The sequence below is a fragment of the Malus domestica genome, chromosome 09, assembly GCF_042453785.1.
Source record: "Malus domestica chromosome 09, GDT2T_hap1".
NCBI classification, from domain to species: domain Eukaryota; kingdom Viridiplantae; phylum Streptophyta; class Magnoliopsida; order Rosales; family Rosaceae; genus Malus; species Malus domestica.
In genome coordinates this window covers 13,316,375-13,329,539 of record NC_091669.1, presented here as the reverse complement: position 1 = coordinate 13,329,539, position 13,165 = coordinate 13,316,375, and the positions used below count along the sequence as shown (strand labels likewise).

General features: G+C 37.2%; 1 long non-coding RNA gene across 1 annotated transcript; it reads left to right on the top strand.

Annotated features, from left to right (window-relative positions):
• The first annotated feature begins 2,755 nt into the window (after positions 1-2,755).
• On the top strand, positions 2,756-5,042 carry LOC114826753 (uncharacterized). The gene is made up of 2 exons (XR_003775804.2): positions 2,756-2,996; positions 4,577-5,042. It is a non-coding gene; the product is annotated as an uncharacterized lncRNA (long non-coding RNA).
• The last annotated feature ends 8,123 nt before the right edge of the window (positions 5,043-13,165 follow it).

Here is a 13,165-nt window from a genome sequence, read left to right as displayed (position 1 = left end):
AATTGGGATTTTTCGTTTATAACCGTCGAAAAGTTTTGTTCCATTACTTGATCTTTGCATGTTTGTTTATTGCTATTTTTGGCATATGCGATCTCGACGTATATACAAACAAGTTTGACGATTGGATTATTGAAACTAGTTTCGTACAATGTGTATCCCATCAAAACAATATATTCACTAACACTTGGAATTTATTTATAGGGTAAATTACATAATAACCCCTAAGGTTTGAGGTTTATTACAACTTCATACAATATCTTTAAAACATTTTACTTTCATACCTCATGTACTATTTTATTTCAAAACAATACATCCGTTACATTTGTCATCTATTGGTCTGTTAAATGCTGACGTGGCTGCCACATTTGTGCTGATGTGGCTGCCACGTAGCAAAAATAATAATTTTTAATTTAAAAAAAAAACCTCAATCTTCCAAAAAAAAAAAAAACAAAAACCTTTAGAAAACCTAGATCCCACCTCTTCCCCCCAGTCGCCGAAACCCTATCCCCTTAGAAAACCCAGAAGCAGCCATCAAGACCCCAATTCCCTTAAATTTCCCAACACACTCTTCCTCTCACTCTCACTCTCACCCAGCACCTTCCCCACACCCCAAAAACCATGAAAGTACCTTCTCTTTCCTCCTCTGTTTCCCTCGACCTCTCCCATGCAACCTCTTCGGCCAAATCCCACCACAAATCCGCCGCCTTTCTTCACTAATCCACCTCAATTTGAGCGGCAACGCCTTCCACGACCCTCTCCAGCCCCCCATTTTCAAGCTCTACAACCTCAAGATCCTCAACATCAGCCACAACGACTTCAAGTCGGATTTCCCGCCGGGGATTTTGAAGCTCAATGGTGGTGGTGTGTCGTCGGTGCGTGTGTGGTTATGTAAATGGGTGCGTGCGTGGGTGCACTGTCGGGTAGAGAGTCCGAGAGAAAGATAGAGAGTGAAAGAGTGAGAGAGAAGAGTGAGAGATCCGAGAGAGACTCAGGAATGGATTATGGGTAGGGAGGGGTGAGGGATATGGGTATCCCTTTTTTTTTCCCTTCTTCTTCTTCTTCGGCTTTTTTTTCTCTTTTTTTTATCCTCTCTTCTTCTTCTTCTTGTTGCAAGTTTCTAGGGAGGTCGCTGGGGGGGGTGGGTGAGGGGTGATTCAATTTTTTTTTTGTTGAGAAAATTAAGGTTTAAAAAAAAAAATTTATTTGCCACGTGGCAAACATTTGGCAGCCAGGTGGCATATATGTGGCAGCCACATCAGCATTTAACAGATTAATGGATGGAAAATGTAACGGAGGTACTATATTGAAATAAAATAGTAATTGAGGTATGAAAGTGAAATGTTTTGAAGTTGTTGTATGCGATTGTAATAGATCTCAAATTTGAGGGGCTACTATGTAATTTACCCTTATTTATACTTTCATTAAGTATAACATTTTTCTTTTGTGGTATCCACTTGTGTAAATATTTTAAATTGACGATCGAATCAGTTCATTGTATTCATATAGGGTCAAGGAGTGTAGCTGTAAAAAAACATCAAAATCGGAGTTAGAATAACCGTTAAATCGGGATTTTTCGTTTATAACAGCCGAAAAGTTTTGTGCCGTTACTTGATCTCTGCATATTTGTTTATTGCAATTTTTGGCGTATGTGATCTCGACGTATATACAAACAAGTTTGACGGTTGGATCGTTGAAACTAGTTTCGTACAATGCGTATCCCATCAAAACAATATATTTACTAACACTTGGAGTTTATTTATACTCATTAAGTATAACATTTTTCTTTTGTGGTATCCACTTGTGTAAATATTTTAAATTGACGATCGAATCAGTTCGTTGTATTCATATAGGGTCAAGGAGTGTAGTCGTAAAAAAACATCAAAATCAGAGTTAAAATAACTGTTAAATCAGGATTTTTCGTTTATAATCGTCGAAAAGTTTTGTGCCGTTACTTAATCTCTGCATGTTTGTTTATTGCGATTTTTGGCGTATACGATCTCAATGTATATACAAACAAGTTTGACGGTTTGATCGTTGAAACTAGTTTCGTACAATGTGTATCCCATCAAAACAGTATATTTACTAACACTTGGAGTTTATTTATACTTTCATTAAGTATAACATTTTTCTTTTGTGGTATTCACTTGTGTAAATATTTTAAATTGACGATCGAATCAATTCGTTGTATTCATATAGGGTCAAGGAGTGTAGCTGTAAAAAAATCATCAAAATCGGAGTTAAAATAACCGTTAAATTGGGATTTTTCGTTTATAACTGTCGAAAAGTTTTGTCCAGTTACTTGATCTCTACATTTGTTTTTTTGCGATTTTTGGCGTATGCGATCTCGAAGCATATACAAACAAGTTTGATGGTTGGATCTTTGAAACTAGTTTCGTACAATGCGTTTCCCATCAAGTTTAATGGTACATATATTTACTAACTATATTTTAATTTATTTATTTTGTACTTATAACACTTAAGAAATTGAATAATATATATATATATATATATATGTATGTATGTAAAAAAAATTATTGTGGGATTTATGTAAAAAAAAAATCGAATTTGAAAGGAAGAAAGTCACATTTTCAGTAATTTTTATAATAATTTAAAAAAAAAAATACCTTACATGACGCCTTAATGTGGTTGTCGTGCAAACGTGAAATTGTATACCTATATCGCGTCAGTTGTGATAATTTTGGCGGGACAATAGTAAAAAATTCGTTTTTTTTTTTTTCAAATTTCCAAGTTTGGCCCAACTCTTTCTTCCTCTCGTTAATCTTAGACTCTCTCTCTACCTTCCCAAGTTTGGACCCTCACTAAGGCACTCTCGCTCTCGTTAATCTTAGACCCTCACCTCACCCTCCTCGCCCTCACTCAGTCACTCTCTCTCTCAACATCACCCTCCTCGCCGATTTCTCTCATCCTCCCACATCAGACAAGTGACTCACCTATCATCCCTCACCTCACTGTGCACCGATTCTCCCCCAAATCAGGTAAATTTAATTTAGGGATGGAATTCTAGATTAGGGTTTGTGAAATTTAGTACTTGGAAGATAAAGTATACTGTATACTGAGGGTTTAGAGGTTGAAATTTAATTTAGGGCTTGAAATTTAGGGGTTGAAATCTAATTGCATCCAGAATTGGATTCCATCTTTTGCTTTGGTTCATACTCTCGAAGGGGATATGCTTCAAGGTCCTGTTCTTGGATTTACTTCCAGCTACTGGAGTATTTCAAAAAGTCGAGTGGACGAAGAGAAACCCTAATCCTTAGGATTACAATCTACCGTCATCTCCCTCTTTGGCATATTCTCTCACCTATCTCAGACCAATCAGTTTCTTCAAGAATAACGCCTAGGATGTATGATTTGTGTTGGTTTTTGCTTTCAACTGCTAAACTTCATAAGTAGTAATTAAATAATTATATGCTTTCATCTACATTTTACGTGTTTTTGAGTATTTTTCTGTGTTCTGGATATGTACTCATATGGTCATTTACATAATCCTCCATGGACTTGTCTATGCTGAATTGTTGTCCCTAACCTGTTTGACGAAATGCCTCAACAACTTTGATTGAGTTGGATTATTGGGTAATTATACGAAACTACTACTCCTCTATTCAGGTCCACCATCTGCTCGACTTAATGCTCTTGCAATTGAAGTTTACTGATCTTTAATCACCACTTTAAAAGACCATGTAAAAGATGATATATTAATGTGCCAAAAGAAAAAGATAGATGTGTTATTTGAATGCAGAGTTGAGTTGGTTGTGGGTTTTGTGGGATTCTTAAAATGGTAATGTTTTACTATTTATGCATGGTGGGGAGGGGCGGGGGTGTTTCCTCAAAGAGTGATGCATTTCACCCATCGAAAGAACTCAAATGTTGGGTTAGATGAGGCGTGTAAGTATCACATTTGTTTTCTTGTAAGTATCACATTTGTTTTCTTGTAAGTATCACTTTTATTTTCTCTTAGTCTACAAATCACAAAATATGTTGTATGTTTGCTCAATTTTCTGGTTGTTCAGGCTTGATTCAACCTTAACAGAACATAGTGCATTTTCTTGCAAACCATGTATCTGGGATGTGCTATATATTGGTTTTGATTACTTTATCTCTCAGTTTTTTTAATTGACTTTACATTTTCTTTTTCATTTGTTTTATGCAAAAGAACTGTTCATTACTTTATCTCTTTGGTTTTTGCATTTTCCATTTTCCATTTCATGGACTCTAAATCCGGGTCATAATTTGCAAATTCTTCTGGAATTTGGTGGGGAGTCCTTATCACTTGTGGGGGTAAAAATGTGCTTCTGTCACTTAGAGTTTTGATGCATATATTATGTGGGGTATATGTAACAGTGAAGCATCAAGGTGTCACAAGTTAACTCTTTTTAGGTTTGACTCTTTTTAATCAATCATGCTGCCTTGGATTCATTACACTTTTTAATCTTTGGTTAATGTTTGTTCAGTTTTCTTTGCTTTTTTCACACATGGCTTATTTGTTCAATTTTCTTTGCTTTTTTCTTCTAGTTTCAAATGCAAGAAATGATTAGTTTCTAATGTTATATTTTTATAGTTCAAAAAGTGTATAGATGTCGCAGTTGATCACTCGTCGTCAGAGTGTGACCAATGCGCCTCCCTCATTATCAGCATCTACTGCTCCAGCAGTGAGTGCTCCATTGATTAGGGAGCCTACACCCCTTGTTGAGGCTACTTCTATGGCGTCCTAGGTGCCCGTCTCATCGACATCATCAATTTCGGAAGAGCAAATGAGGGTGCAGCTGATGGCCCAGGGTGAGGAGATGAGGACCTATGCCGGGATGGTGAAAGACCTTGTACAAGCCATACAGATGTCCGGCCTCCAAATCTCGCTACCAACATCTCATCTTGCTCCACCTTCGACCTCAGAGCCACCTTACCCTGCCGTTACCTAGTAGCCTAATGTATTAAGCCTAGTTCACTTGTAGTTTTTTCTTTTTTGTTCGAACATCTTGTATGTACATTTTCATATATTTTACAATTAAATACTTTTGCTTGGTTAATTAATTATTCTTAAGAATTTAATTACAATATTTATCAAAAAATAAAAAAAAATGGCCAAAACTACGCCCTCACTTTGCGCGTCGTTCGTTGCGCAAAGCCACTTTGCATGGTAGGACGTGCGTCGTGCAAACCCTACCATCACTGCCTTGGCATGACGATTAGCGTGCGAAGAGGTTGCGTCGCGCAAACCCTTAGGCAACGATTTTTGACTTTGTGTGACGAAGCTACCGACGTCGCGCAAAGTGTATTTTTTTTTTACTAGTGTAAAGTAGTTAAATTGTAAAAAATACATTGCACAGAACAATGTCAAAAGTTTTTAGGTAAATTACACCAAACTATTTCAACTTTGGGTCGAACCACAATCTCATACCTCATGTTTTAAACATTGCAATGTCATACATCAACTTATGAATTCGTTGCAATGTTAGAAAACCCTCCTTTGTATGAATTAATGAATAAGAGTTTCTCAAAGGTGTTCTCTTGTATTTGTAACTTGAAGTTACCGTAATATTTCTTGGAATCTACATAGAGAAATACAGAGGTTGGCTTTATTTAACTTTCGTGAAATGATATTTGATCTTATTATTCATTAATGTGGTTAAACATTAATATTGTGCATCTTTGGTTCATTAAAATGTGAATTATTGTTGGTAAAAAAATATGATATATGTGGAAAATTAAATGATATATTGGAGCATCACTCACATTAGGAGAACTCTATGTTTTCGGCCAGTTAATGCCATGATAAATTTTGGAGCTAAATAAAATGGTGACCTATGAATGGCTTGATCCTGTCTTATTGTACGTAGGAAGTCTAACATAAACGTTAAATGCAAACACAAAGTAAGAGGAAATGGTATTACGTTGTTGAAACGTTGGTTTAGTTTTGGTCATATCTCAGAAGTAAGGCAAGATAGTTAAACAAGTACGTTGTGGCGTCATGTGCCAATCCTGGACGTATCCCGAGATCGAGGCTTGACATCTGCCACGTAGACAACCAAAGACCAAAAGTATTTTGCTCCATTAAATGCACACGTATGAGTCATCCGATATGCTGATGTCACTAACGCCATCAGGACCTTCGTCAAATTCAATCCCAACGATTAAACAAAAGCTTTTGTGATTCTTCAATCAACCTAACTGCTTTTTAGCATGAGTTGAATTTCCCTTTAACAAGAACTTTCTTAGCTCTTGAGTTACAATCTCAAATCCTTCTTCAAATCAAACATTGCATATGATCCATGAGATCTAAAACTTTTACAGCTTGGCCACCTTGTGGTATGATTTAGTTGATGTGCAATCCTTTTCACCCTGATTTCCTCTCTAAGGTGCATATTTTAAAATAAGTTCAATTTGACACCAGTGATCTCGATGGACTTCTCTAGCATTACATTTCTCGTCAGTCTACGTTTCAAGACATTTAACTTAGCCCATCAACTTAAATTTAACTTTTGTGAATGTTTTTAATCTTGACTTTATCATGAAATGATTACATTTTGTTTCTCAATTTAGTTTCTATTTTCATTTACATTTTAGGCAAGTATACATGAAGTTACATTGAATTTTAAGCCCTCTTTCACTCAAGACACAGAAAATAACTTTACCAAACTAGGGTCTTACTTTGGTTACAATCATTTGGCTATGAAGTTAGATTAACGTGCATTTTTTACACACTTAAATGCAAACATTGTCTGTTAACTGCCTACAACAGTGGCATGCTTGTTCTCTTTTTCTCTTGAACCATCTCATGGCACTGAGATCGAAAACAATATTCGAAGCAAATGCGTGTTAAATCTAATTCAGATTCTGTCTGAGTTTTGACACCAACAACCAAGTAGAATAAATAAAACACTAAATACAACTATGGCTGACTAGGGATGAGCACGTCCACAGCCTTATGGTCTAGTTAAATCCATCCAAGACCTTGTTAAATTAGGACTCCACCTAATATGAAGGAAAAGGCCAAAGTCCTTATTGGAGTGGGGCCGTATCTAACAAGATGAAAAGGGACGAAGTTGATGTTTGAGTAGAAGGGTCCAAAGTCCTTAGTTAGTATTAATTAGTTTTATGGTATCTCGTAGACCGTTATCTTAATGAGTTATATTGTATCAAACTCGTTATCTTATTGTGTTCTTAATAGGTGACCCAATAATGACCAGATTTGTTAATTGATCGTGTCGTTTTGTATTAGGTTAATGGGTCATGCAATAAACGAACATGTTATGTCTAGATCTCACAAACGATATCTTATCGAGTTCTTAACGGATGACCCGGTAATGACCCGACTTGTGAAGGGGTTCTTAATGGGTGACCTGATAATGATCCGACTCATTAACGAGTTGACCCATAACCTGTTATTTTATAAAATGTAAAATCATGCTTCTCGTGAATGCTAGCTTAATATTTTATAACAACATGCAATTTAAGAAGGGGTCTACTCACAGTTATTTTGTTACCGGGGAACCGCTTGAACTAGGGAGGACGAGGCCACTTCCAATCGACACACCTAACCACAAAATCACGTTTTAGATCCAATTTCAACTCCTTTTGCGCCCGCGTGTTCGTAGCGATGAGTACTATTAGGATACGCCAAGGAAATGAATCTCATATGACATGACAAGGTGGCAACAAAAGTCAACGTTTTTGCCCCGAAGGGCATTTTCTTAAATTCATGCTTTAAAATTATAAAATCCAAAATATTTGGGAATGGGTCATTACATTTAATCTTGGGGAGGGGGGACGAATGAACTGGGAAAGAAGAAAGGTGAGGCATGACGGTGATGGTAAGGGGTGGGTTCCATTTTTTAATCAAATATTAATTAATTTTATCTTTAATTTTTTTAAATGTTTAATTAATATTTTTATCTAGTTGGACAAGAAAGTGGGCTCCGTCTCAAGCAACATCATCATTTAATAGATAAATTGACAGAAAAAAGTGACAGAGGTCTGACATTGCAACAAATTTGTAAGATAAGGTATGACATTGTAGTTTTTAAACATGGGATATGATATTGTGATTTGACCTATAATTGAAGTAATTTTGTATAATTTATCCTAAAATTTAATTTAAAATCGAGAGCATACAAACCATCAAGCCACACACTTTCAAGCCATCTTGAACTGCATTAATTTAACAAAGCGGTAGTCCATTTGAATAATTTGGACGAATACTCAAAGTCATACAAACCATGAAACCAACAATTTCAAGCCAGTATGAACTGCATTAATTAACAAAGCGGTAGTCCATTTCAATAATTTGGACGAATACTCAAAAGTCATACAAACCATGAAACCAACAATTTCAAGTAATCATGAACTGCATTAATTAACAAAGCAGTAGTCCATTTCAATAATTTGGACGAATACTCAAAGTCATACAAATATGCACGTAATCTAATATTTTAGTAGGCATGATATTGGATTTTCACACATGCATTATAGCCGGTTCAAAATTCTCCATCTCCTAAATTATTATAATAGTTTCGAATACTCTCTCTCTCCTTACTAATAATAAATTAAAAAAGCCATACAAATATAAAAAAAAATTATTGACATCAATCATGAATTACGAACTGCATGATAGAAATATTCAAATATAAGCGGTAGTCAATTTCCACTTCAATCATGAACTGCATTATAAAAATATCTCCAAAAGGTTATTGAGAAAAAATGTTTATTTTTATATATTATTGACAAAGGTCATTGTGAGAGTCAAATTAACTTTTTATATTTATAAAAAAAATATATATATACTTATAAGAAGTGTAGGATGATTTTTTTTTTAGTGTCAATAACAACACCTTTTGTAATTAAAAAAATAAAGGATATCAATCGCAAAAGTTTTGCATGTTATTTGAATAGAGTAATGCTAGTAGACCATATATTTATACCACATTACATGATGTGGTAAATGATTCATGTAATCATTAGTTAATGGGATAAAACCATTAATTGACGTGTCATGTACAGATTACTTGCCACATCATGTGATATAAAAGTGTAATCTTGCTAGCATTTTTCATTTTTGGATATTAGGATGTCTTTTGATATATATATATATATATATATATATGTTGGATTAAAGTTTAAGTATAACTAGACTTCAAGAATATGGATATAACAGTTTAATTTTAACCCCTAAACGGTAAGAAGCGAATATTATAAAGTGATTTATAAAAAATAAAAAAAAGTAAAATCCAATTATATTACAAAGATTTGGATGGTTGAGATACAAATTCAAGGTTAGACACTTTTTAAAAAAAAAAAAAAAAAACTTAGAGATGTTTTTTCAACGAGAGAGAAATGAACAAGGTTCATGAGGTGCACCTAGTTAATGAGACGTTAACTAGCTAGTAGTTCTAAAGAACATTGAAAATGAAAATTTACCTCAAAAACCTAATTCTAATAAAGATGGGCTTGATATAATAGTAAATGAAATGTTAATAAATAAAGGTCTTAGACGGATTTGTAGAAGATAATAATTTTCACAAATAGTTGGATAATCAAGTATTTATAGTCAGATATTTCTTGGTACAAGAAATGCTAACGAGATTCTCTCAAAGTGAGACTCTCCATGGATTTTATATCACCTCACAGTTTAACGTCAATTTATGTGCTAATATTATAAAATATTGTGCAAAAAATATAAGATGGCGAGAGTCCATGAGAAGTCTCACTTTTAAAAGTCTCCTTAGCATCTTCCATACAAAATAAAACATAGTTATGAAGGATAATGACATTATTGGGATTTACGACTCAAAATTAGGATGATGCATAAATTAGGTATATGTTACCTATTTCGTTTGGTGTCGACTTCTTGGTTGGATTCCTTGATTGATGGAGAGATTTTGTTAAGGAGAAATTCGGTTCTCATCCTTCATTTTGCTACTCCATTGATTAAAATTGTTTGTACCATACTTAACCAACCCCGAAACTACTAAGCACCAATCAACATTATACCGCCAAGGACCCACAAGAGTCTCCCTCCAACCAGGAGGCCAATCATAACATGACACGTGTCGACATCAGAGGCCAATCATAACGCGACACGTGTCGACATCAGAGGCCAATCACAGCACAACACGTGTCAATGTCAGAATGAAAATAGAAACTCTCTTCTATAAATAGAGATCATTCTCTCACAATATTTTCCGAATGTCATTTGTACTAAATCATTCACTAATACTTACAAAATGAGAGCTTGAACCTATGTACTTGTGTAAACCCTTCACAATTAATGAGAACTCCTCTATTTCGTGGACGTAGCCAATCTGGGTGAACCATGTACATCTTGTGTTTGCTTCCCTGTCTCTATCCATTTACATACTTATCCACATTAGTGACCGAAGCAATCTAGCGAAGGTCACAAACTTAACACTTTCTGTTGTACCAAAGTCCTCATTGATTTTGTGCATCAACATTTGGCGCCGTCTGTGGGAACGACACTTATTCCCACTCTTTTCAGCTTTGTTAAGCTGGTTTCCACCATCCGTACACTCTCTTTTGACCAGGCATCCATTTCCAACATAGGGAGTGAAGGAAGCCACATCACACAGAATAACACATATCTTGCACCTGGTGTGAAGCAACGAAAGAAGGAATAAAAGAAGTTTGCTCTTCAGGCTAAAGTCGATGAGTTCGAGGCTCAGAACAACAAAATAGCGATGAAGAATGAGATCCTCCAAGAGTGGTATGAGAAGGTCTTCAAGATGCTTCACGAGGCTAGATATACTAAAACACACGAGCTCATCACCCCTGTGGAAGTCAACCATCAACTGGGTGCCCCCAACACGGAGGGTCATTTGGCCTCGACATGGGTATTCCTGTTGAGGAGCGAGCTACTCATTGAAATGGCGACCAACATGAGACTTCTCTCAACCCAGCTGCTTCGACTCGAAACAGGAGGAGTGGAGGAAGGCACCTCCTTACTGAAGGAGTGGAAGGATTGAAAATAGTCTTTCATGACTGTCGAGACTTCCTAAAGCAACGTCGAGACAATCACATCCATGTAAGCTCGAAGATCAATGACCCAAGGGTCTCTGAAAGACTCGGTCCATTCTCATGTCCCAGGCTAGCTACAAATTTGGGGAAGGGGCAACAAGTCCTAGAGAAACATGATGGTATAGGGGACTCAGAGATGTTCTGACAGATATATCTTAGAAGTCAGTATGGCGAGTCCAAGGAAAAATCACATGCTCTTGATCAAACCTTCCTACTTCCAAGAGGAGATCAAGATTTACGAAAGAAAACTCCAGTGGTACATGACTCCACTCAGAACCCTCTTGTCCTACAACTCCTAAAGGAAGTAAACAAGTTGAAGGCCGAACGACCAGCTGAGATACCTTATTGGAACCAACCTAGGCATAGCTCTCTTACAAGGAGGATCCTCGACACCCCCCTCCAAGCAAAGATAAAGCAGAAGCTTGGTTTGCAACTCTATACTAGAAAAGAGGACCCGATTGAACACCTTAACCTCTTTGAGTCCACTATGGCATACTGGATGCACACCGACGAAGAACGATGTCTTCTTTTCCCCTTCACCCTCTCTAGTGGAGCTCTAAACTAGTATTGTTGTCTTCCACCTGAGACAGTAGACTCATTTGAGGAATTGAAGAAACTGTTTGTTTTTCAACACATTTTTCAGACCGATCGCTTGCACTCTGCGGATGACTTTTACACTATTTACAAGAATCCAGACGAGTCATTACGTATGTATGCTGGCCGCTTCAGCCATGAGTATTCCCATTGTGCCGAGGCAGACAACAAGACTGCCCTCAAAGCCTTCACGGCAGGCCTACATGATTGTTTCTTCAAGTATATGAGCAATGTCAACACTTGGAAGACTTACTCTAAGGTGATTGCACATGCTTACAACCATACCTCTGTTGAGGCAATGACATATCAAGGGAAACCCCCCACAACCACCCCTTATCAGCAAGTAGGGAGTGGAAGCCAGATCCAACCAAATAAGAAGACCTCGACCTTCCAAACGACAGCGGTGCCTCCTCCTGCCTTACTTAATACTTCGCCAAGTCAACAAACATATCAATCTCAGGGCAAAAGGAAAGATTTACATCCTCACCAGTCCCATTTTAGTAAAAGGAGTAAGGGACACTATCGCAATAACCAAGGGTATCGCCACGATAATTCCCGCCCCCAGGCAGTCAACACAGTAGGCCAAGCACGTGTCAGGACAGGCCCTACCCTGAGGTCTGAGACATACACGTCTTTGAACGCTACATGCGTGGCCATTTACCCCAGCATAACACACCTGATACTGAAGCCAATGCCGAGGCAGTCAGGTTATAAGCCCACGAAGAACACGGGCACGTTTTGCTGCTACCACGAACATAATGACCATGATGGCGAAAAGTGCATCACCCTTCGTGATCATATTGAAGCTTTGGCGCATGAAGGAAAAATTGATCAATTCCTCCTTCACCCTTCAAGAGATAACCGTAACCAACGCGAAGTGAATGTGATATATTCCATCAGCGGTGGCACACCCATATTTGAATCTTCCAATAGGGCTATGAAAAACAGTGAACGAGCTTTAAGGCTTGGCCACCAAGTGTTTCACGTGGAAGACATTATGGGGGGTAAGTATCCAAAGCCTAACTGGGATCCAATATGTTTCTACCATGAGAAAGAAAGAGGTATCATCTACCCTCACAACGACCCATTGATCGTGGAGGCTCACATAGCCAACTTTGAAGTAAGACGAATCCTGGTAGACACGAGGACTTCGGTCAATATCACGTTTGCTGAAGCTTTTAGGGCACTTAATGTAGCTAAACACTTGCTCGATCGCTCGATTTCTCATCTGATAAGCTTCTCCGATGATATCGTGCAACCTATAGGGAGCATACACTTACCTTTCACCATTGGTACAGGCCCTTACACAGCTACCATTACCACTAACTTCCTAGTAGTTGATTGCTCAACGACATACAATGTCATCTTTGGACGCACATGCATCAATGATCTCAAGGCCATTGTATCCACACATATGTTGTCGATGAAATTTCCCACCCCTTGTGGCAATGGTTACATCAGAGGAAATCAACTTAGTGCATGGTCATGTTACAACATTTCGGTCAAGCAACAACATCTGCCTGTGCCC